This window comes from Hypanus sabinus, chromosome 5 (genome assembly GCF_030144855.1).
Source record: "Hypanus sabinus isolate sHypSab1 chromosome 5, sHypSab1.hap1, whole genome shotgun sequence".
Classification (NCBI taxonomy): domain Eukaryota; kingdom Metazoa; phylum Chordata; class Chondrichthyes; order Myliobatiformes; family Dasyatidae; genus Hypanus; species Hypanus sabinus.
In genome coordinates, this window is record NC_082710.1 from 65900109 (window position 1) to 65926028 (window position 25920).

The following is a 25920-nucleotide window of genomic DNA, read 5'->3' on the forward strand; positions in this document are numbered from 1 at the left end:
AATCATTCCTCATTCAGAAAAACCTGGTATTTAGTGAATCTTCCTTTGAAACGTACACTAAAACAGAACATATTTTTCAGATGTGGTCTTGCTGAGACTCCATATGTTGCAGCAATGCTTTTCACACTCTAATTAAACCAGAGATTTAAACCAAACTTGTTGATGCATCTACATTTTAACTTTACATATTTTCTATACCACTACACCCAAATCACTCAGTAGACTAGTATTTATTAGTTCCTAAATATTTAAATTATGTTTTTCCTTCCTCCTGCCAAAATGAATCTCACATTTCCCCTCACTGTACACCATCCATAATCCTTTCCTCTCACTTTTAACCCATCTTTCTATATTTTTTATACCCTTTCCATTTTCCTCAAATATTACTTTCAAATCACATTTGGAAGCATGTTACCTTTTCCTTTCATTTGAAGACTGTGGGTAACCCAGGCTCCTGTACTCATTGTTTAACTCTGCAATCAACAGCCACAAACTTGAAAATTATTTACTTTGGTTTAAAAGTTTGATCCAATCATCTACTGACCATAAGACCTCATTCTCAATCTCATGACCTTTGGATATGTGTAACCACTTTTTGTGTAGGAGTTTATCAAAAACATTCTCAAAGTTCAGTTACACAAATTCCCTGGTTCCTCCTTACCTGCCCACTAATTGCACCCTCAAAAACTACTGCTTTTCAATCACTATATACTTCCCATAATCTCCCGCAAACAATACTTAATGATGATTTTCTAAATGTCCTGTTACCACATCCCTAATAATATTTTGAGCATTTTCCCCACTCCTGCAGCAATCAATGAATCTATACTCAGTGGGCACTTTATTAGTTACCTCCTGTACCTAATAAAGTAGCCACAGAGTGTATGTTTGTGGTCTTCTGCTACTGTAGCCCATCCACTTCAAGGTTTGACATGTTGAGCGTTCAGAGATGCCCTCCTGCACACCACTGTTGTAATGCGTGATTATTGAGTTACTGGTGCCTTCTTGTCAGCTTGAACCAGTCTGGCCATTCTCCACTAACCCCTTATTAACAAGGTATTTTTGCCCGTCAGAACTGCCACCCACTGGGTGTTTTATCTTTGTTTTTTGCACCATTTTCTGTAAACTTGAGAGACTGTTGTGTATGTGAACATCCCAGCAGTTTCTGAGATACTCAAACCGTCCTACCTGGCACCAATTCCACAGCCAGTCATTTCTTACCCATTCTGGTCAGAACAACAACTGAACACCTTTATTTATAATTTTATTTTATTTAGTGATATAGCGTGGAGTCAGCCCTTCAAGCCACGGAGCCACAGCAACCCCAACTCACCATAACCTAATCGCCAGACAATTTGCAATGACCAATTAACCTCACGGTACATTTTTGGACTGCAAGAGGAAACCAGAGCACTTGGACGAAACCCACGCATTCCTCGGGGAGGATGTACAGAGACTCCTTACAGACAGTGTTGGATCTGAACTCGGAACTCAGACGCCCCGAGATGTAGTTGTGTCGTGCCAACCACTTCACTACTATCACCATGTCTGCATTGACTGTCTGCCACATGATTTGCTGATTGGATACTTGCATTAACGTACAGGTGGACCTAAAAAAGTGGCCACTCAGTGTACTTTACAACCTTCAGATATAGATCCTAGATCCAGAGAACTTCACAGGTTTTAGTGCTATCTAGTCAGAAGCACATACACAGCACACCTGAATGGTCTGGTTCAGTCTCAAATACTTGCAAGGTAAATGCTGGCAGGGGAACAAATCTCATGGTGGGAATTTAAAGGCCATAACTTGGGCTTTACCAACGTGTATTAACAATATAATGGCAGCTCTTCTACTACTAGTTAACAAATTTGTTAATTCAGATACAATGCACAGTATGAGAGGAGTTCAAAAAAGTTCAAGTATTTATGTCACCATAAAAGTGAATTTATTATACAATTACCATATTATGTCACAACATACATATGAGATTCTGAGATACCCTGAGTGGTACTGAGGTGCAGCTAGGAATGTTCATCCTACATGCAAAATTAGTTTTTCATTGATTATGTTGTATTGCTTTCTTCTGCTGTGAATGCCTGCAAGAAAATAAATCTCAGGGTAGAATACTGTGGCATATACATATTTCAAACTTTGAAAACAGATACAGGTGTCCCCCATTTTTCGAACGTTCACTTTACGACTCCTCGCTGTTATGAAAGACCTACATTAGTTACCTGTTTTTGCTAACAGAAGGTGTTTTCACTGTTACGAAAAAAGGCAAGTTCTTCCCCCGGAAATGCATTCTAGCCAGCATTGCTTAAACACGTGTATGTGAGCATCTGTGCTTTATGTTGATTTATTTTGTGCATCCGTTAACAAGATGAGTTCTAAGGTATCGGAAAAGCCTAAAAGAGCGTGTAAGGGTGTTACACTTAGCATAAAAATAGACATAATCAAGCGTTTTGATCGTGGTGAACTAAGTAAGGATATGGTGAGTTTGGCTAAGGGTTTATGGAAGTTGATGAAGATGACGTTGAAGAGGTTTTGGCATCCCATGACCAAGAACTGAGAGACGAAGAGCTGATGAAGAGGAAAGGATAACAATTGAAGCCAAACACAGTAGCAAATGGCCCGAAAGTGAAGTCGTCTGGGAACTGAACAGGAAGCAACTGCGTGAGATTTTCTCTGCGATCGACAACGCTGCAACGATTACAGAAAAGTATGACCTTAATTTTGAAAGGGTCTGTAGATTTAGGGCATATTTGCAGGATGGTTTGAGTGTTTACAGAGAACTGTATGATAGAAAAATGCACGAGGCTAAGCAGTCAAGCATACTGTTGTTTTTCAATCATTCCACATCAGCCACAGCAGACGACAAAACTCGACCTTCGACATCGAGGCAGGCAGACATAGAAGAAGGTGACCTGCCTGCCCTGATGGAAACAGACGATGATGAGATGACACCCCAGTCTTCTCTACCTCCCACCACCCCAACCTCCAACGACTCAGCCTAACACACCATCATCAGTGTCCTCACTGTCTTCCCAATTCTGGTAAGTGAAACTACACTGGGCATACATTACTTCTACTTTATATAGGCTGTGTATTTTTATGTATTATTGGTAGCTTCATATCTTAAAGGTTACTGGAAAGAGTGCCTCTGCCGGGAGCGCTTGCGCCGAGTGTTTCTGCCCTGAGTGCTGCCCAGAGCGCTTGCGTGAGATTTTCGCTACGGTGGACAGTGCTGCAATAATTGCAGAAAAGTATTCCTACATTATTTAGGCTGTGTATTTATCAGATTATTCCTGCTTTTACTATATGTTACTGTTATTTTAGGTTTTATGTGTTATTTGGAATGATTTGGTAGGTTATTTTTTGGGTCTGCAAACGCTCACAGATTTTTCCCATATAAATAAATGGTAATTGCTTCTTCACTTTACGATATTCTGGCTTACGAACCATTTCATAGAAACGCTCTACCTTTGAATAGCAGGGGAATCCTGTATTTTAGATTATTTTGCTGAACAATTACATGTCACTAATGAAAAAAATGGCCTAGAATAAATGTTAGAATCAGAATTGGGTTTCATATCACTGGCATGTCATTAAATTTGTTGTTTTGTGGATTATTATTATTGTAATTAATAATAATAAAAACTATAAATTACAGTAAGTACATACATAAAAAAGAAAATTAAGTAAGTCGTGCAAAAAGAGAGGGAAAGAATATTGAGAGTGTTCATGGGTTCCTTGTCCATTGAGAAATCTGATGGCAGAGAGGAAGAAGTGTTCTGAAACGCTCTGTGTGTGTGTGTGTGTGTGTGTGTGTGTGTGTGTGCGTGTGTCTCTTCAGGCTCCTGTATCTCCTCCTTGATGGTAGCAATGAAAAAAAGGCCATATTCGAGCCCTTAGTAATGGATACTGCCTTTTTGAGGCATCGCCTTTTGAAAGTGTCCTGGATGCTGGGGAGGATAGTGCCCATGATGGAGCTGACTGAGTTCACAACTCCCTGCAGCTTTTTATCTGATTCTGTATTGTGACCCCTCCATACTAGATGCTGATGCAACCAGCTAGAATGCTCTCTACACCAGTAGAAATTCAGTGACATACCAAATATCCTCAAACCCCTAATGAAATATAGTCACTGTTGTACCTTCTTTGTAAATGCATCAATATGCTGGGTCCAGGATAGATCATCAGAGATGTTAACACCCAGAAACTTGAAATTGCTCACTCTTTCCACTTCTCATCCTTCTGTGAGGACTGGTGTGTGTTCCCTCAACTTCTTCCTGACGTCCACAATCAATTCCTTGGTCTTACTGATATCAAGTACAAGGTTGTTACTGCAATACCACTCAACCAGCTGACCTATCTTGCTCCTGAAATTCTGCCAAAAGTAGTTGTGTCATCAACAAATTTCAAGATGGGCTTTGTGGTGTCCCTAGCCATACAGTTGTGGGTGTAGAGAGTAGAGCAGTGGGCTAAACACGTGACCTTGAGGTATGCCACTGTTGATTGTCAGCCAGGAGGAGATGTTACTTTCCATCCACACGGACTGCGGTCCGTCCGTGTCCCCCCCCCCCCCCCGCCCCCCAGCTGAGGAAGGTGGGGGAATCTGAAACAACACTGGTGGTAATGTTACAGTGGATAATATAACACTAACACTAATGGGTTAAAGCAGTTGTTGGCAATTTGCTGGTTAATGAATAGGTTAAAGTGGAATATGCAAGGGCAACCCAAGATAGCAGGATGGGAGAAGCCGTAAAGATGAACCATACTGAAGGTTGCTTGACAAATCAAGAACACTCATATGAAATGTTATTTGCAATTCTGAATCCTGTGGGAGGGATGAAACCTGATTAGAGAAAAATAATAGGCAGAATTGAAAGTTGAGTTCATTGTCATATGCACAAGTACATGTATGCACAGGTGCAATGAAAAACTTACTTACAGCAGCATCACAAGCACATAGATCATCATATGAGCAGCATTTGCAAATAAAAAAAACATAAATTATACAGAATTTTAATACATAAATGCAATTAGAACACAAAAGATTCATTTTAGTGCAGTGTTCCTAGTGTTGGAGATCTGTTGTGCCTGAATGTTAAAAGTCTGAATGGTAGAAAAATAGCCATTCTTTACCATGGTAATGTGGGACTTCAGGCTCCTGTAACCACTGCCCAACGGTAGCTGTAAAAGGATGGCATGGTCCGGGCGGTGTGAAAACAGAAAAACAAAAAATGGATTGTAGCAGATGGAAGATGGGTTTGAGCGAAGACAAAACCATCATGGTTATGATCATCTCAAAGTGGGCATGGCAAGATATAGGGCAGAAACTGGAAGATTACGTGGGGTTTGATCTGGAAAGCTGAAGAGGTTTGGCTCGTGCAGGTCATTTTAAACAGCAATTTTGATATTTATTTCAATGGCTGCTGAAATTAAGAGGATTTGTTTAAAAAGTAAATGAGGTCACCCAATATTACTGAGGTAAACACAACCATGATTGCACGTCGTATTTGCTGATTCTAATTTCACTTGCCTCCTGGCCCAATGGGCCAGTTAGCATGGGTGCACATTGACTCAATTAAGACAAAGTAATTAGCCACCTTATTGCAGAAGGTAATTCATATCATTTGCTGCCAAGTTTACAATAGCTTGTACATGCTTCAAATGGATCACCTTTCCCCCAACTTCATCTAACTCTATCAGCACAACTTCTGATAAGAACATATCATTGCCCCTTGTTTGTTAAGTATCTCTTGACATTTGCCTTAAAAATAATTGATGACTTTGTTTCCATGGCTCTTTGAGGAAGAGAATTTCAAGATAAAGTCCCAAATAAGAATTTTGCTTCACCTGTCTTAAATGGGTGGCACCTTATTTTTAAAACAAATCCTCTCCACATTGATCCTGTTATTTTTAATCACCACTGAATCTTCTAAATTCACGCAAAGCCTCTCAACTTTCCCTCACAAGATAAACTACCCATTCTATCTATCAGTGTAGTATATCTTTACTGAACTGTTTCCAACAATTCAAATACTTCCTTAGAGTATGTTGGATGAGGTGCCACCAAAGCCCTATCTCGCTACTTTTGTATTCAATTCCCTTCTCGATAAATGATATTATTTTTTCAGCTTTTATAATTATTCTTTCCATGAATCAGCATGAATAACGAGACACCTCTGCATTTTAGAACTCGACAATCTCTCACTATTTAGATAATTATTTTCTGAAATTCTGTCAGAAGGGATGATTTCTCATTTTCCCATATTATAATCCTTACCAATTCTGCGCCTACTCACTTATCCTAGCCATATCTTTGTGGCCAATTTAATGTCCAGTTCAAAATTTACTTTCCTATACCTCTGTGCTACTAACAAACATTACCGCTTTTGTCTTAAAAGTTGAGGCCCAATGCCAATTCCTGTGGCATAACACTTGATACACCTTGCCAACCGACAAACCATTTGTGCCTACTTTCCTGTTGCCAGTTAGTCTTTTACCCACACCAATAACATTAACACAAATTAAATTAAAACTGCAAATACTGGAACTCTGAAATGAAACGAAAAAGTGCTCTCAAAACTCTGCATGTGAGGCTGTCTCGAACCCTTCATCATTCCTGAGGAAAGGGAGAAAGTGCAACACTCAACCATTCCTCTTCCTGTCACACCACCCAGGGAATCAACCATCTTTCCAGATCAGGCAGTAGTTCACTTGCTCTTCTTCCAATCCAGTCCAATGGATTTCCCAATGCATCTTCCACTACATTCGGAAGTTCACAATGTAACTTCCACTACATTGAAGAAATCAAGCACAGATTAGGAAAAAGGTAACCTTGTGGAGCACCAAGGTTTCAACTGCTGGACTCAAACACATTAATTCCACAGTCCACTCTGACCTCTCACTTTCTGCACTGTTAAAACAAAAGCCCAATGCAAAGTCATGGACAACATTTCATTATTTTACTGGGTCTGCAGAACTCACTATCAGACTCTCCAACTTCAGAAAACTCAGTCTTCTTTTTCTACTTGCATCAGGATTGGCCATTTCCACTTGCCATCCTCTTCCTCCCACTAGTTTTTAATTTCATTTCCTTGCAAGTTAAGCTGTACATCTATGCTCAATATTACACAGAGATTTGCAACACATTACACAGATAAAGCTTAACTGCTCTTCAATGGCTGCATTATTTTGCAGGACCTGAGAAATTCCTTTTATTCCACCATTGCCCTTCCCCAAACTCTTTATTAGCTTGATTAATTTCTCTCACTCTTTCTCAGACCTGAAGAGTTCTATGCCTGAAACGTTAACTATTTAAATTTCCACAGATATTGTCTTACTTGCAACACACACAAAATGCTGGTGGAACGAAGGGTCTCGACCCGAAACGTCGACAGTGCTTCTCCTTATAGATGCTGCCTGGCCTGCTGTGTTCCACTAGCATTTTGAGTGTGTTGTTTGAATTTCCAGCATCTGCAGATTTGTCTTACTTGCGTAGTGTTTCGGCATTTTCTGCTTTCATTTCAAGGTTAACTCTTACACCATGAGCTACTTCCACATGCCTTCTAGAAATGCAAATACAATATATTAATTGTTGCTTTTAATCCACACAAAATATTACCTCAAAAATTCAATAAACTGCTTGACTAGCTTGAATTCTTCCTAAGTCCCCTATCTTTATTAATAGTTCATAACATGCCCCCAACATGACAGGCAATAAGCCGACTAGATTGTAGTTTCAAGCTACGTCTCCCTCCATGCTTAGGAAAGAAGTTACATTTTCTATTTCACAAGCTTGGAACCTTCTCCGAATACAAAGCGAACTCCACACTGGACACTTATTTTAAATTGTTGGATAACATCTGCCAAGTGGCAGAGACTTGTCCACCTGCACACCTCCGCCAACTGCTCAGTACTACTATCCTGACGACTGTAATTCGCTAAGTTCCTTCATCCCTCGCAGTTCCACGTTTACAGCTATCATTCTTATTCATCCATGCCTTCGCCTTCTCTTAGACAGAAGTACAAACAAGGCTTTGTTGCAAGGAGTCCTGAAGAAGGGTCTCAGCCCCGAATGTCGACTGTTTATTCATTTCCACAGATGCTGCCTGACCTGCTGAGTTCTTCCAGCATTTTGTGTGTGTTCTATTGCAGAATAATTGGCCATATCATCCACAAACAAGCAGTAAAATGATGCAGTAAATTATTCAAATCAGGACAGTGCTAGATTGCATTGCTGTTTACCTTTAATGCTATAGTCAAATGGAGAAGACAGATGCATTAGCTATCTAAATGATCATGGGAAGCTTGCACTGTAAGCTACATGGTACAACTCGAAACACACCAAGTCACAACTACCACAACTAATTGCAACCATTATTGCTATCACAATCAATCTTTTACACTGGAGATTCATAAATTGACCAATAACTTATTATTGAGATGACAAGGGTGTTTAAAAGTTCTCAATTTGTGAAGGTCCTACCTGCTCCCTTTTCAAACTACCTAACAGAATTACCACTGTAAGTATTTGGACAATATAAATTAATATTCCCAACACAAAACAGAAAAAAATTAACGTATTACTACAAACAAATTTTCTGCCCAGACTTTTTTTTTAAAAGGAAAAGTCGACGGCTGATCAAACATTGTGAAACACTATTAGGGTCTAACCTAGAATACGGCGTTAAATTGTGGAACAGTATGGAATCTAGAATCTAGACAATCTAGAGGTTGTCCATGGGCATCACTTCTGTAAGAGTGAAGAAACTGAGATAGCAAGTTATGAGATAATATTATACAAACTGGTTCAAATAAAAAAAGGATTTACCTTAATAAATAAGGAGAACGTGTTTGCTATAACAGAAGAGGAGGCGGATTAAAACTGATTCTAGAGGGATCCCAAGAAAACACACCAAGTTGCGATATTGTACCGACGGGGCAGTTACAGCAACAGCGAACTGGAAATATTTTTAAGGGGGAACGTTTACAGAGTCTTGGGGGCTGAGACGAAAGTGGGAATAGCCAGAAACAAAACGGACCCAGCGATCTGCCATTCCGTCTGTGAAAACTGTCATAAAAAGGAAAAAGAGCAGAAAATGCGAGCATTGTAATTGAAACACCTCCATGTCCCAAAAGAAGGATTCTGAAAAGCCCGAGTATATTTGCATCACTTTGAAGTACGTGCGGGGGTCAGGGCGCCCTGGATGGGAGCGAGCCGACGGCACTCCTCGGGGAAGGGAACAACTTTACCGCTTACCCTCTGTATCTTCAGCGCTGCTGAAAGACAGCTCGAGTCCGCCGAGTTTCACTCTCCGGCGCCGGGGGCCTGGCCAAGACGAGCGCGTCCCGCCGCTTCATCGAGCCTGAAAACAGCTTAGCAACGGCCTAAGCTCCAGCCGGCAGTACGGCCGCCGCGCCGCCAGGCGTCCACGGGCCGGGCCGGGCCGGGCCGGGCCTGGGATTACGTCACGTAGCAACCGCACCGTCGTCAGGGAGGAGAGATGCTCGCCTGGGAAAGCGGTCCGCGATAGCGGAACCCTCCGGTAAATTCGCTGCAAGCAAAACGGAATGTAATGCATGCTGCAAGTCCGTCACAAGGGGGAATGAGAACCAATACAAAGGCATTTTAATTCAAATAATTAAAATAGTATAGACATATTTCCCAAGTAAATAATGTTCCGATGTATAGTGAACTTTTTCCCAAGAATATTAATAGATTCAGAAGTTCCTTTAGCCTTATCCTAAGTGGAAGCCGAAAATTGTAAGATTGAAAATCCCCAGCAAAACAAAGTTACAAACGTTGTTAAATTGGAGATTATGTAACTGGACGCAGCAATGTATTCCACGACCTGGCGTGTTTCAAAGTATTAATTATGCATCATTTCATGCAAAGTTATGCAAGTAGCAAAGGGTATAATTAATTATCTTACTGTATATTATAACTGAAATTTAATTGATTTCAGAAGCAGGTTTATAATCATTGACATGAATTTTGTAATCTTGTGGCAGCGGTACGGTGAAATAAGTAGCGCGAAAGCAGAATACTAAGGTATACATATGGGTTCACTCAAGAAATTCGATGGCGGAATGAAGAAGCTGTGTGCTTGAATGTGTGCGTTCCTGTACCTCCTCCCTGATGGTAGTAATGAGAAGAGAGCATGTCCAGATGATGAGTGCCCTTAAAGATAGATGGCGCCTCTTGAGGCACCGCTTTTTGAAGATGTCCTTGATGGTCGGCAGGGTGTGCCCGTGATGGAGCGGGCTGAGTCAACAACCCTCTGCAAAAGGGGTTCCCAACCTTTTTTAAAGCCATGGACCCTTACTATTAACCGAGGGGTCCATGGGGCCCAGGTGGCAACCCCCGCCGATGCTGTGCGTCGGAGCCTCCACACCAGACGGTGATGCCCAGTCAGCATGCTCTCCACCTACACCTGTAGAAGTTTGCTAGAGCCTTTGGTAACATACCAAATCTCCTCAAACTCCCAATTTGCTGTATTACTTGGAGCTCCACCTACTGTTGTTGTAGACAGCTTCAAAAGAAACTCTCATAATAGAAAGTGTTTGCCAAAGTACAACCCCCTTAATTTCAACTAAATAATAAAAGAGTGGAGGAACAAATTTTGGGATACTTATTGTAGGTAAATATGCTCTGTTCATTCCTAGAATGGTAGGGTCAAAGACAGGACATTTTCTTCTCATCCTCCTTCATGCAATACATTTACAGCTCTTCAAATTCTGGTTTCACTCAGGATTTTCCTAGTTGGTAAATTGCATATGACAGCAAAATTAATGGGAAAGTTAAGGTGAAGAATGTTATTTATGGTTACAACAGTATATTAATTAAGTTGGTGATGCAGTGCAGGGAATTCCTCAGACAAGTGCAAAGTAATGCATTTTGGGAAGTTAGACCAGGTCAGGGCATACACAGTGAATGGCGAGGCCCTGGGGGGTTGTTGAACAGAGACCTTGGAGGTATATGCATAGATTTCCCTGAAAATGGGAACACAGGAATGCAGCATGGTGAAGAAGGGATGCCCGCTTCAATTGGCTAGTCACTAAGTAAAAGATTTGGGATGTCATGCTACAATTGAATAAAATGTTGGTTAGACCACAGCTGTGTTCAGTGGTGATCACCACCCTAAAGGAAGGAAGGGCAGAATTACGCTAAAGAATGAGCAGAAAAGAAGTTGCTGGGATTGGAGGGTTTGAGCTATCAGGAGAGATTGGATATGCAACATCTGCTTGCACTGTAGTGAGCATGATAGAATATATAGATACAGTAGGTAGCCAGTATCTGTTCCCCATGGTCAGGACGTCTAAAACCAGAGGACATACATTTCAGGTGAGGGGGAAAGGTTTAATGGGGACCTGAGGGATACATTTCCCCACAAGGAGTAGTTAGAATCTGGAATGAGCCAACAGAGGAAGTGATTGTGGTGGCAGAAACAGTAGCAATATTTATGAAGCAACTTGATGGGTCTTTGAATGAGTAGAGAATAGAGGAATAAGGAATTAATACAGACAGGCATTAGAGTCCAGCACTATCACTCTTTCTGTTCTTAAAGCCTGATACATGTAAGCGTGGAAGCAAAGAGAAAAGTCAGAAAAAGCTCAACTGGTCAGAAGGTCAACACTAATGAAAGATTTATGAGGTGCAACCTTCCTTTCCACTAATGCTACTTGACCTGCTGAGTTAAAAAGCATATTAAAAAAAACATTTAACTTTGGATATAAGAGTAGTTTTATTCACTGACAGCAAACATGCTTCTGGAAATGGATGAGTCATCAACAAGTATACAAAAATACAAAATCAGTTTGTGACAAATTCTCATTGCTGCTATCAGGAAGGAGCTACAGGACGCTCAGAACCCACCACAAGGCCAGGAACAGGTCATCAGGCTCTTAACCGGAGGGGATAACTTTTCTCAATTCAGTCACCCCAACAATGAACCGTTCCCACAACCTATGAACTCATTTTCAAGGACTCTTCACCTAATCCTCAATATTATTTATTTATTTATTGTTATTTTGTTTCCTTTCTTTGTACTTTCACAGTCTCTTGCACATTGGTTGGTTGCTTGTCCATCATGTGTGTTCATCAATTCTATTGTGTTTATTTGTATTTACTGTGAATGACTGTATGAAAATGAATCTCAGTGTAGTATATGGTGACATATACTGTGTGTACTTTGAACTTTAGAGAAGTACATTTACAAGGAACTTGCCAGCGGTGGAAAATTTCAATTACCACAAAAATTACACTGCGATTCTTTTCTCTGAAACACAGGAGACTAAGAGGAGATTTAACTGATATGTACAAATCTAAGAGCCATAGAGAAAGGAAGAATCTACATTCTGTAGCAGGGAGGTCATTACCTAGGGTGCATATAGATTTATGATAATTGGTAAAGGAATTATCAGGAGGGAAGAATAAAAATTGTGGTAGTTTGAAAGGGCAGTAGAGCCAAAAATCCTATCACATTTAAAAAAATGGTTGGGTGAACATTTGGTATGTTGTGACCCACTGGTCTCCAAAGGGTGAAGTGGGATTAATCTAAATAGCATTTTTTTTTCTTGGCTTCTTTAAGCCAAATTACCTAGACCTGTGCTTAAGGTTCCCAGCATTCTAAGAACATAAATAAAGAAAACGATATAAAGATCAACAACAAAGAAGAAGGAATGAGATTTTTCTAAGATGTATTGACTTCAGCATTCACCATTATCACAATAAATTCAGCAATACAACTCTCTCCTTAATATTTTTAATAATTTTAAAACTAAAATCTCCATGTCAGAGAGTGAGCCTATGGATTAGGAGAAATTTGGAAACCAGTAAAGGATGACAGAAGCGTAAGTAAAGAGAGATCAAATTTGACAGGCAACTGAAATTACACTGTGAAATAAGGAAATACCTACCATCTATAAATAAAGTACAAAAAAATTATAATGGACACTATGGGAACATAAGGATATAAAGAGGCACAAGAACTTCAAATAATTAATAATAATTAAGAAAATTACTTTGTGAACTAAAAACAGAAAGATGCAATGGTTTCAACCTAGGAGTCCAGAGAGAGTGGCTGAAGGTGCATTCCAAGTTTTGATTTTGGAAACGGTCCCATTGGATTAGTTATGTACCATGCACAACCTTGCTAACCAAGAAAAGATTGAGGGATAACATAAGGCTCTATCTATTGGTTAACATGACACCAGATGTTAGATGTTAGGGTTGTGTCAGGAAATGTAGAGGAGACTTCACCCAAACGCAGGGCAGTGGAGGAGATATAGTGGTGAATGATAAGCTTAATAACAAACTTCAAAATAACAAGCCATGAGAGGCCACTAAACAAGTGAGAACAGATACTAAGCACCACAGGCAACAAGGTAACTGAATGCTAGGAGCAACTGGTTGATGCTGGATGATTTGATGTGTGAACAAGGACAGTGGATGACAGCTGGGTTTAAATAGGCTGCAGGTGATGATTTGGAAATGACTGGCAGGTGACACATGTTAGCTGGGTGGAGACTGGGAGGTGCCTTATGAAAGAGCAATTATAAGACCATGAGACCACAGGCATAGGAGCAGAATTAAGCCATTTGTCCCATCAGGTCTACTACATCATTGCTGATTCATTTCCTTCTTAGATCCGATCTCCCTTCTCCCCGTATCCCTTCATGTCCTGGCAAATCAAAAAAATTATCAACATATGCCTTAACTATACCCAACAACTTGGTCTCCATAGCCACATGTGGCAACAAACTCCACAGATTCACCACTTCTAGCTAAAGAAATTCCTTCTCATCCCCATTCTAAGTGGACATCCTCTATTCTGAGTCAGTGTCCTCTGGTCTTAGACTCCCTCACCATAGGAAACATCCTCTCCACATCCACTCTATCAAGGCCTTTCAACATTTGATAGGTTTCAATGAGATCCCCCCTCATTCTTCTGAATTCCAGTGAGTACATGCCCAGAGCCATCAAACACTCCTCATATGATAGGCCTTTTAATCCAGAATCATTTTTATGAACCTCCTTTGAATCCTCTGCAATGTCGGCACACCCTTTCTTAGATAAAGGCCCAAAACTGCTCACAATACTCCAAGTGAGGCTTCGTCATTGCTTTATAAAGCCTCAACATTACATCTTTAATTTTATATTCTAGTCCTCTCAAAGTGAATGCTAACATCTCATTTGCCTTCCTCACCACTGGCTCAGCCTGCACATTAACCTTTAAGGAATCCTGTACAAGGCATCTCAAGTCCCTTTGCACCTTGTATTTTTGAATTTTCTCTCCATTTAGAAAATAGTATACACTTTTATTTCTTCTACCAAAGTGCATTCCCTACACTATATTCCATCTGCCATACCTTTGCCCATTCTCCCAATTTGCCCAAGTCCTTCAGCAGACTCCCTGCTTCCTCAACACCACCTAGCCCTCTTCATATCTCCCACAAATTTGGCCACATAGCCATCAATTTCATCATCCAAATCATTGACATACACATGAAAAGAAGTTGTCCCAATACCAAACTTCGTGGAACACCACAGGTCACCAGCAGCCAATCATAAAAAGCCCCTTTTACCTTTATTGCCACACTTGGGCCTCCTGCCAGTTGAGAATCTTCTTTCCATGCATGTGTAGCACCTCGTCAAAGGCCTTCTGAAAATCTAAGGAAATAATATTCACTGACTCTCCTTTGTCTATTCCCCCTGTGATTTCTTCGAAGAATTCCAAGAGTTGTCAGGCAAGATTTCACCTTAAGGAAACCAAGCTTACTTCCACCTATTTTATCATGTGACTCCAAGTACCCCAAAACCTCATCCTTAATAATGGACTCCAACATCTTTCCAACCACTTAAATCAGGCTAAATCGCTTGCAATTTCCTGTCTTTTGCCTCCCTCCATTCTTAAAGGGTGGAATGAATTGCAATTTTCCAGTCCACTGGAACTATTCCAGAATCTAGTGATTCTTGAAAGATCACTACTAATGCCCCTACAATCTCCTTAGCTACCTCTTTCAGAACGCTGGGTGCAGTCTATCTGGTCCAGGTACCTTCAGACCTTTGAGCTTCTCAAGTACCTTCTCCTTAGTAATACACTCACTACTGACCCCTGAAACTCTCAAATCATGCTGCTGGTGTCTTCCACAGTGAAGACTGATGCAAAATACTTAAGAGTTCCTTGTTCCCCATTACTCCCTCTCCAGAGTCATTTCCCAGTGGTCTGATATCCACTCTTGCCCTTTTGTATTCTTTAAATATCTTTTAAAAAACTTTAGGCATCCTGTTTTATATTATTAGCTAGCTTACCTTCATATTTCCTCTTTTCTCTCCTTATTGCATTTTAGTTGCTTTCTGTTGGTTGTTAAAACTTCTCAATCCACTAGTTTCCTACTATTTTTTGCTATACTATATACCCTGGCTTTTGCTTTTATGCAGTCTTTAACTTCTCTTGTCAGCCACGGTTGCCTCATTCTCCTCATAGAATTCTTTTTTGAGATGTATATATCCTGCACCTTCTGAATTGCTCCCAGGAACTCCAGCCATTGCTGTTCTGCCATCTTCCCTGCTAGTGTCCTCTTCTAATCAACTTTGGCCAGCTCCTCCCTCATGCCTCTGTGATTCCCTTTACTCCACTGTAATACTGACACATCCGATTTTAGCTTCTTCTTCTCAACCTGGAACGTGAATTCTATCATATCATGATCACTGCTTCTTAAGGGTTCCCTTAGCTCTCAAATCGAATCTGGGTCATTTCATAAAGCCCAATCCAGAACTACCATTTCCTAGCAGACTAAACCACAAGCTACTCTAAAAAACCATCTCGTAGTCATTCTACAAATTCCCTCCCTTTGGATCCAGCACCAACTTTATTTTCCCAATTTACCTGCATATTCAAATCCCCATGACTATTGCAACATTGTTTTTTTTTTACGAATTACAATGGGAGTTTTCCAGCACACATTCTGACTATTGTTTGGAGGCCTGTATATACTGTAACTCCCACCAGGGTGTTTTCACTCTTAGTTCCTTAACTCTTCCCACAAGGATTCTACATCTGATCCTATGTCACCTCTTCCTGAGGATTTGATTTCATTTTTTACCAGCAGAGATACCCCACCCTCTCTGCCTAACCTTTCAATACTTTGTTGACATTAAGCTCCCAGCTATTATCTTTCTGCCACAACTCAATGATGCCCATAAAGTCTTACCTGCCAATCCCTAATTGCACTAAAAGGTCATCTTTTCTCTGTATACTGAGTGTAATCAAATATAGCACCTTCAGTCCTGTATTCATCCTCCTTTTCAATTTTGTTCCCATATTACCAGAAATTAAATTCTTATCCCTTTCTAAAGTACACATTGCTAATATTTGTTTACCAACAGCCATATGTTCTGCCTGATCACTCCAGGTCCCATTCCTTTGCCTATTAGTTTAACTTTAAACCTTCCCCATCAGATCTAGCAAAGCTTCCAGTAAGGTTACCAGTCCCCCTCAAGTTCAAGTTCTTCTTCCACAGGCCTTACCTTCCCCAGAAGTGATTCCAATGATCCAGAAATCTGAAACCTTTGTCCCCTGCACCAATTCCTCAGCCACACATTCATCTGCCAAATCTCCCTATTCTTACCCTCACTAGTGTGTGGCACAGGCAGCAGTCCAGAGATTACTACCCTGGAGATCCTGCTTTTCCATTTTCTACCAAACTGCCTATATTCTCTCATCATGACCTGATGTCTTTTCCAATTTATGTTGTTGGTACCAGAATCAGAATTAATATCACCAGTATGTCAGGAAATTTGTTGTTTTGCAGTAGCTACATCTTTTGTCTGCTCACCTTCCCCCTGTAGACCTCGTCTGAGAATTCCCTGATCCTGGCACCTGGAAGGCAATATACCATCTGGGCGTCTCTTTTGCATTTACTGAATCTTCTGTCTGCTCCACTAACTATAGAATTCTCTATTACTACTGCATTTCACTTCTCCCACCTTCATTTCTGAACACCAGACTCTGTGTCAGAGGCCCAGTCACTGCAGCTTTCCCTGGTAGATACCCCCTCCCCATTATCCCAAACAATATCCAAAGTGGTATATTTGCTATTGAGGGGAATGGCCACAGGGGTACTCTGCACCTTCTGCCCATTCCCTATCCTTCTGACAGTCACCCATTTAACTTCCTCCTGTAACTTAGGGTTGTCTACCTCCTGATAGCTCCTATCTATCACCTCCTCATTTTCCGTTAAGAACCAAAGGTTATCCAGTTGCAGCTCCAGTTCCTTCACAAGGTTTGTAAGGACCGTCATCTAGATACACTTGTGCAGATGTCATTATCAGGAAGTTTGATGCTATTATACATGTTGCTAAAACCCTAACTCCCCACTCTATCCCTAAAACCATCCTGACCAACCCCCAAAACACTAAAAAAGTTAAAGCAGAGCTGCGACCTCAATGAGATTGCAGCTTGTTGCTGTCTTGAGCCATATTTACACATGATCAGACATGTTGCAACATTATACATCTTCATCCAATTTAAAGACATTATTTTTATCAGCTTCGAGTCAATCAGGTAGAAATGAGCTTGTGATTTACATTGTCCCTCCTGTCTTGCAACCATCATCTTGCTTGTTTTCTGCAGTCCTTCTCGGAATAATTGTTAATTTACTTAAGATTGAAGACAGTGAATAAATCCCATGAATGTCTTTATTCATGCAAAAATTTAACCCTTTAGATTAAATATATTTACTATTCCCTCTGCAGACACACATACTGTAATTCTAAGAGGATCAGGAGCATAGGCATTGAGAAACTTTCCTCCATCTGGAGATTCTGGAACAATGGCACAGTCTTGAACAAACGTTTACATAGGATAGGTGGATGGAAAACTTCCTTAAGAGCACTGGAGTAACCAAATTTAATGACAGTAAAGAGATGAATAAGGATTTCAGCTGAAAGATAGAGTTTACAATTATCCTGAAAATTATCAGGGTCAAACACAAAACTTTGGTTAGGGCAGTTGTAAGATCTAGGAATAGTTAATGGCAGGGACCAAGGATAGTTGTGGGGGTGATGGTCATAATGCAAGAATGTTGAAACAAAAGACTGGAATAACTCTCTGGACCTTATCTAGCTTTTAACAAGATAACGGCTGATTTAAGATCACATTTTTCCTGATAATATCTTTGGTTAATATTATCTGTCAACTCTAGATTTAATTTACATTTCACTTAAAATAAATTGCTATTTGGAGTGATTCCAACCTTCACTATTTTGTCTGCAGAAGTTTTCTGATTTGATACAAAGACCAGGCTCAAAAATGTTGGCTCCACCTGGTTCTAACCATTGGAATGTTTCTGTCTGTTCAATCTATCGGTTACACTTAGTGAATTGAAAAATTCCAACAATTATGTTCTAACTTCCAGATGATATAAATCCAGAGTATTTAACCTGTTGAGATGTTATGCTAATTTATGCTGCACAAACAAGATTCATGTGTGATGCTACTCATCACACCCTTAAGTTGCCAAATATTATGCACATGAACCAATTTTCCAAATAAATTATGACATAATTCAATATTAGAAAATTAGTTTCATTAAGCACAACGGTTTAACTTTGCAGATATTTGGTAACATCAAATCTCCTCAAACTCATGCCTTCTGCAAGATTGTGTCAATGTGTTGGACCCAGGATAGATCCTCTGATATGTTGATACCCAGTAACTTGAAGCTGCTCACCCTTTCCACTGCTAATCTCTTAACCTAATCATGAACAATTTAGATATACTTCCTGTTGTGCAGATTTGCCCAAGAGACCAAGCTTCTTTGCATGCCTTGATGGCATACAGTAGCCAATTAACCTTAAAGTAAAAAATGGATCAAGTGCTTTTAGATAGAGTGAAAAATGTGGAATATAAAGCAAGAATATTGTCTGATCACTCTCCTTTAATAATGACAATGACAAATAAAGAGGAATCAATTTATAGATGATTTAATTCAATTCTACTAAAACGTCAAGATTTTTGTGATTTTATGAAAAAGCAGATTCAGTTCTTTTTAGATACAAATTTACATTCAGTTGATGATAAATTTATATTGTGGGAAGCAATGAAAGCATATTTGAGAGGCCAGATAATAAGTTATACTTCTAAAATTAAGAAGGAATATATGATAGAAATAGATCAATTGGAAAAAGATTATAAAATTAGAAAAAGAATCTCAAAGAAATATGACAGAAGAAAAACGAAGACAACTTATTAATAAGTTAAAATATAATACACTCCAGACATATCGAACAGAAAAAGCAATTATGAGAACTAAACAGAGATATTATGAACTAGGTGAAAGATCACATAAAGTTCTTGCATGGCAGTTAAAAACAGATCAGATTTCCAAAACAATAAATGCAATTCGAACAAAAGTGAATGAAATTACTTATAAGCCTCTAGAAATTAATGAGGCTTTTAAGAATTTTTATTCTGAGTTGTATAAATCAGAATCAAAGAATGATGATGTTAAGATAGAAGAATTTTTATCACAAATAACTCTTCCAAAATTAAATACAGAAGAACAGAAGGGATTAGATACGCCTTTTACATTGAAGGAAGTTGAAGAAGCTTTGGGATCACTTCAAAGTAATAAATCTCCAGGAGAAGATGGTTTTCCACCTGAATTTTATAAAAAGTTTAAAGATTTATTAATTCCTCCTTTTATGGAGTTAATATATCAAGCGGAAAGAACGCATAAACTTCTAGAATCTTTTTCAACAGCTATTTTAATAGTATTGCCAAAAAAAAAATAGAGACCTTTTAAAACCAGCATCATATAGACCTATTTCTTTATTAAACACTGATTATAAAATAATAGCAAAAATCTTATCTAATAGATAATCTAAATGCTTACCAAAATTAGTGCATATGGATCAAACAGGATTTATCAAAAATAGACAATCGGCAGATAATGTAACCCGGTTATTTAGTATAATCCATTTAGCACAAAAGAGGGAGGAAATGAGTGTGGCAGTTGCTTTAGATGCAGAAAAAGCATTTGATAGATTGGAATGGGATTTTTTATTTAAGGTATTGGAAAAATATGGATTAGGAACATCATTTATAAAATGGATTAAAACCTTAAATACTAATCCCAAAGCTAAAGTAGTGACAAATGGTCAAATTTCAACATCATTTCAGTTAACAAGATCAACTAGGCAAGGTTGCCCATTATCACCTGCTTTGTTTGTGTTGGCAATAGAACCATTAGCTGAATTAATTAGAATGGACCCAGATATTAAGGGTTTCAGAGTTAATCAGGAAGAATACAAGATTAACTTATTTGCTGATGATGTTCTACTTTATTTAACAGATCCATTACATTCACTATGCAAATTATCTTATAGATTAGAAGAATATGGGAAAATATCGGGTTATAAAATAAATTGGGATAAAAGTGAAATTTTACCTCTTACTAAAGGAGATTATAATCAATGTCGATTAATAACTCAATTTAGATGGCCAGCAAATGGTATAAAATATTTAGGTATAAGAGTTGATAATGACATAAAAAACTTATACAAATTAAATTATTTACCACTTTTGAAAAAAATTCAGGAAGATCTTGATAAATGGATGGCATTACCAATAACATTAGTAGGTAGAGTAAATACTATAAAAATGAATATATTCCCTAGACTACAATATTTATTTCAATCATTACCAATACAATTACCACAGAAGTTTTTTCAAGAGTTAAACAAATATGTGAGGAAATTTCTCTGGAAAGGTAAGATGTCAAGAATATCGTTGGAAAAATTGACATGGAAATTTGATCTAGGAGGATTACAACTTCCAAATTTTAAGAATTATTATAAAGCAAATCAACTTAGATTTATTGCATCTTTTTTCGAGAAAGATAAACCGGCATGGGTTAGAATAGAACTAGATAAAATAGGAGAAAACGTACCAGAAGATTTTATATACAAATGGGAATCTAAATGGATACGGGAAAAGAAAGAATCTCCTATATTAAAACATTTGATTGATTTATGGAATAAGATAAATGTTGATGATGAGACAAAAAAATCTTTATTAGCAAAGAGATCTTTAATTCAAAATAGACTTATTCCTTTCACAATGGACAATCAACTTTTATATAATTGGATTCAAAAAGGGATTAGATATATTGGGAATTGTTTTGAAGGAGGTATATTAATGTCATTTGATCAATTAAAGAATAAATATAAAATATCAAATAACACTTTATTTTGTTACTTTCAATTAAGGGCTTATTTAAGAGAAAAATTAAGTCAAACAATGTTATTGCCGAAACCTAATGAAATAGAAATTTTAATTCAAAAAGGAAATATTAAAAAATTTATATCCTGTATGTATAATTTGATTCAAAAACAGGCAATTAAACAAGGAATCCATAAGTCAAGACAAAAATGGGAAAGTGATTTGAATATTAGAATTGAAGAAACAAATTGGTCAAGACTATGTCTTGATAGTATGATAAATACAATAAATGTATAATTTTCTACATCAATTATATATTACACCACAAAAAATAAATAAATTGAATCCAAACTTATCGGATCAGTGTTTCCGATGTAACCAGGAAACTGGTACTTTTTTACATTCTACATGGTCTTGTTCTAAAATTCAACCTTTTTGGACAAATTTAAGACTTTTACTGGAACAAATTACAGGAACACAATTTCCTCATAATCCAATATTACTCTTATTAGGTGATATTGAAGGGATAAAACCAAAACTCAAACTAAATAAATACCAGAAAGAATTTATAAAAATTGCACTGGCAGTAGCCAAAAAAGCTATTGCAGTTACTTGGAAATCGGATACACATTTAAGTATAGACTCTTGGAAGAAAGAAATCTATGGTTGTATTCCATTAGAAAAAATTACTTATAATTTAAGAGATAAATATGAAACATTTCTGAAAATTTGGAGCCCTTATTTACAAAAGACAGGATTCAATCTATAGATGCTCTGAAGATGAAACAATTGGTTATTTGGGGAAAGAAATAAATATACATATTAAAGTTTTTACGAATTCCATGGAGCATGTGGAGATCTTCCAACAACCAGACAATCTTTCTTTTTTTTTCTTTTTCTCTTATTTTTCTATAGGGCAGTTAGGGGGGAGGGGGGGAAGGGTTATATACATTTTTTTCATACTTCATTTTGTAACTACTTAAAAATGCAATAAAAAAGTTTTCAAAAAAAAGTGCTTTCCTAGCGCATATGGCAATTAAATTTATCACTGGCTTCCAGCCGAGCACAGGTACTGATTTTAACTGATGGTTTGATGACAAACTCTGCCATCTTCATCTGGGTTGATGGCTAGGTATGTCTAGTCTGGTGGCATTTATAACCCGTTGTCCATCCTCAATTGGCTAGTCCTCATCCAATCAGTTTTCCACTGTCCCACCTTGTTTGCAGTCAAAATCCAGTTCTTACCTAGAGTGAGACTTTGTTAAAATTCTTTTCCTCTAGTTTTATTTCAATGACTTTCAGCGGTACAAGTCCATGTGAGTGGTCTATCGGAAACCCACTCAGACTTGCACTTCATCAATGACAGCCACCATCGTAGTTTCTTTTTCTACTTTGATTAACTGTGCGAAAACTATTTTGGATCGAGTCTCCTCGAGGAAATAAGGCAATTACGCGCCATGTTCCTGCAGAATGGACACAGATGAAGGAAATCAATCGGGCTCTTAAAAGGGTTGACGGAAAATCCAGGAAATCTCTCCACGAGGAAACTCACTATCGTCTGTCTTCCCTATATTTTCACGGTTTCTGGAAGGATCACCAGGATCCTGAAGAAATACCGGATTAATACTATCCGGAAACCCGTAAGGAAGCTCGAATCACAGTTGATGCGGGTCAAAGATGACCGGGGACTCAGAGCGGCTGGCGCTTACTAGATTCTCTGTGAATGTGGAGGACATCTATCATCGCAGGGTGGAAACCCGCCACAAGGAACACAGCAGGTGTGTCCGTTCGGGCTACACAGAGAAATCGGCAGTAGAACACTGCATTCATAATGACTTTGCGATTGACTGAAACAACATTGCCGCACCAATGGCTTTTGGGACTCTCTGGCAAAGGAAGCCATTCTGTAGTAACATTGTGCGTGATCGTCTTATTTCCTTGTGGAGATTCTCCTCTCCGAAGTGATTTTCAAATGGTTAGAAGTAGGAAAAAAATTCTATGATGGTGGCTGTCTTTGTTGAGGTGTAAGTTCGTGATAGTGAGTTTCTGATAGACCCACTCACACAGACTTGTACCACTGAAAGCCATTTAAAAAAGTAGAGGAAAATAATTTCAACAAAGTCCAAGGTCTCACTCTAAGAACTCGAATTTGATTATAAACAAGGTGGGACGGTAGAAGCCTGATTGGATGAGGACTAACCAATCAAGAAGGATGAGCGATGGGGGTATTAAAAACATAGAAAATAGGTGCAAGAATAGGCCATTCAGTATGATCATCCAACTCAGAACCCAGTACCTGCTTTCTCTCTTATACCCCCCCCCCCCCGATCCCTTTAGCCACAACGGCCATATCTAACTTCCTCTTAAGTATAGCCAATGAACCGGCCTCAACTGTTTCCTGTGGCAGAGAATTCCACAGATTCACCACTCTCTGTGTGAAGAAGTTTTTCCTCATCTCAGTCCTAAAAGGCTTCCCCTTTATCCTTAAACTGTGACCCCTCGTTCTGGACTTCCCCAACATCAGAAACAATCTTCCTGCAGCTAGCCTGTCCAATCCCTTTAGAATTTTATACTCTTCAATAAGATCCCCCCCTCAATCCTCTAAATTCCAATGAGGGGTCCATCCAGTTTTTCTTCATATTAAAGTCCTGCCATCCCAGGAATCAATCTGGTGAACCTTCTTTGTACTCTCTCTATGGTAAGAATGTCTTTCCTCATATTAGGGGACTAAAACTGCACACAATACTCTAGGTGCAGTCCCACCAAGGCCTTATACAACTGCAGAACCTCCCTGCTCCTGTACTCAAATCCTTTTGCTATGAATGCCAATGTACCATTTGCCTTTTTCACCGCCTGCTGTACCTGCATGCCCACTTTCAGTGACTGGTGTACAATGACACCCAGGTCTTGTTGCACCTCCCCTTTTCCTAATCAGCCACCATTCAGATAATAATGTTTTCCTATTCTTGCAACCAAAGTGGATAATCTCACATTTATCCACATTAAATTGCATCTGCCATGAATTTGCCCACTCACCTAACCTATCCAAGTCACCCTGCATCGTCCTCTCAGCTAACATCGCCGCCCAGCTTCATGTCACCCGCAAACTTGGAGATGCTGCATTTAATTCCCTCGTCTAAATCATTAATATATATTGTAAACAACTGGGGTCCCAGCACTGAGCCTTGCGGTACCCCACTAGTCACTGCCTGCCATTCTGAAAAGGTCCCGTTTACTCCCACTCTTTGCTTCCTGTCTGCCAACTAATTCTCTATCCACATCAATACCATACTCCCAATACCGTGTGCTTTAAGTTTGCACACTAATCTCCTGTGTGGGACCTTGTCAAAAGCCTTTTGAAAATCTAAATATACCACATCCGCTGGCTCTCCCCTATCCACTCTACTAGTTACACCTTCAAAAAATTCTGTAATATTCATCAGACATGATTTTCCTTTCACAAATCCATGTTGACTTTGTCCGATGATTTCACCTTTCCAAATGTGCTGCTTTCACATCTTTGATAACCGACTCCAGCATTTTCCCCACCACCAATGTCAGACTAACCGGTCTATAATTCCCCGGTTTTTCTCTCCCTCCTTTTTTAAAAAGTGGGGTTACATTAGCCACCCTCCAATCCTCAGGAACTAATCCAGAATCTAAGGAGTTTTGAAAAATTATCACTAATGCATCCACTATTTCTTGGGCTACTTCCTTAAGCACTCTGGGATGCAGACCACCTGGCCCTGGGGATTTATGTGCCTTTAATCCCTTCAATTTACCTAACACCACTTTCCTACTAACATGCATTTCCCTCAGTTCCTCCGTCTCACTGGACCCTCAGTCCCCTACTATTTCCATATAAATACCATTGGACTAGACATGCCCAGGCATAATCTCTGATGAATAAGGCAATTTGTCATTGAAACATTGGTTTAAATTGATACTTGGGGAAGTAAGGCCAGAAGTGATATAATTGCTCAAGTGTAAGATCTCATAGACCCAATGGCCTTACTAGCATCCCATTATCAGTTATTTGTCACCTACCTACCCCCATTATGCTGCTAACTGTTTAGGGCAGCAACGAAGGCCCTCCATCTCTCACGGTGTTCAAGGCTTCTGTCATGTCTGGGTGGAGAATCAGGAAGACTGTCACACTCAGATGTAGACGGGTTTTTCACTGCTGTTTCCGTAACAATTCTGGTTTACCAGTCAAGGTTGTTAGCCCTGAGCTGAACCAAGATATTTGTCAAATTATATTTAAAGTAGATTTTGGTAGTTTTACGAGTAAACTTCATGGCTGATCAAAGTAAAATAATAAAATATTCAGTCAAGAAGATAGAGGACAGAAATTCCATCCAATACTTATTTTGCTTGTCAACGACTGCACATTAACCAGGAAGCTGTCATGGCATCTTTTTAAGAACTTCATAACTTTCACTAGCACCAAGATGCACCCATTTTGAATGAAAATAATTCAAATTTTCAAACTGGCACAAGACTTGAACCTGTCAATTGGTATTATAGCCCTGTAATTACTGTAGTCTTGCAAGTATTTTTAGCTGGAGATACAAGAATTGGATGTAATGCCTTTTCTATTGAAACAATATCCTACTTGTTCTCCATATGAGGAATTTCACATGGGGCTGGTATAACTCCACACAAGAAATCCAAGATTTGTAC

The 25920-nt window shown here is 39.0% G+C and overlaps 1 protein-coding gene across 2 annotated transcripts in view; it reads right to left on the reverse strand.

Moving 5' to 3' along the window:
- The window catches only part of fbxo10 (F-box protein 10), a 119627-nt gene extending 110145 nt beyond the window's left edge, over positions 1–9482 (reverse strand). The window contains exon 1 of one of the 2 annotated variants that reach the window (XM_059970063.1): positions 9270–9482. The gene's annotated coding sequence lies outside the window, so the exon portion shown is untranslated. Of the gene's footprint in view, positions 1–415; positions 476–9269 lie in introns of those variants that run through there. The other variant, XM_059970064.1, reaches the window with a different exon arrangement.
- Between the last annotated feature and the right edge of the window lie 16438 nt (positions 9483–25920).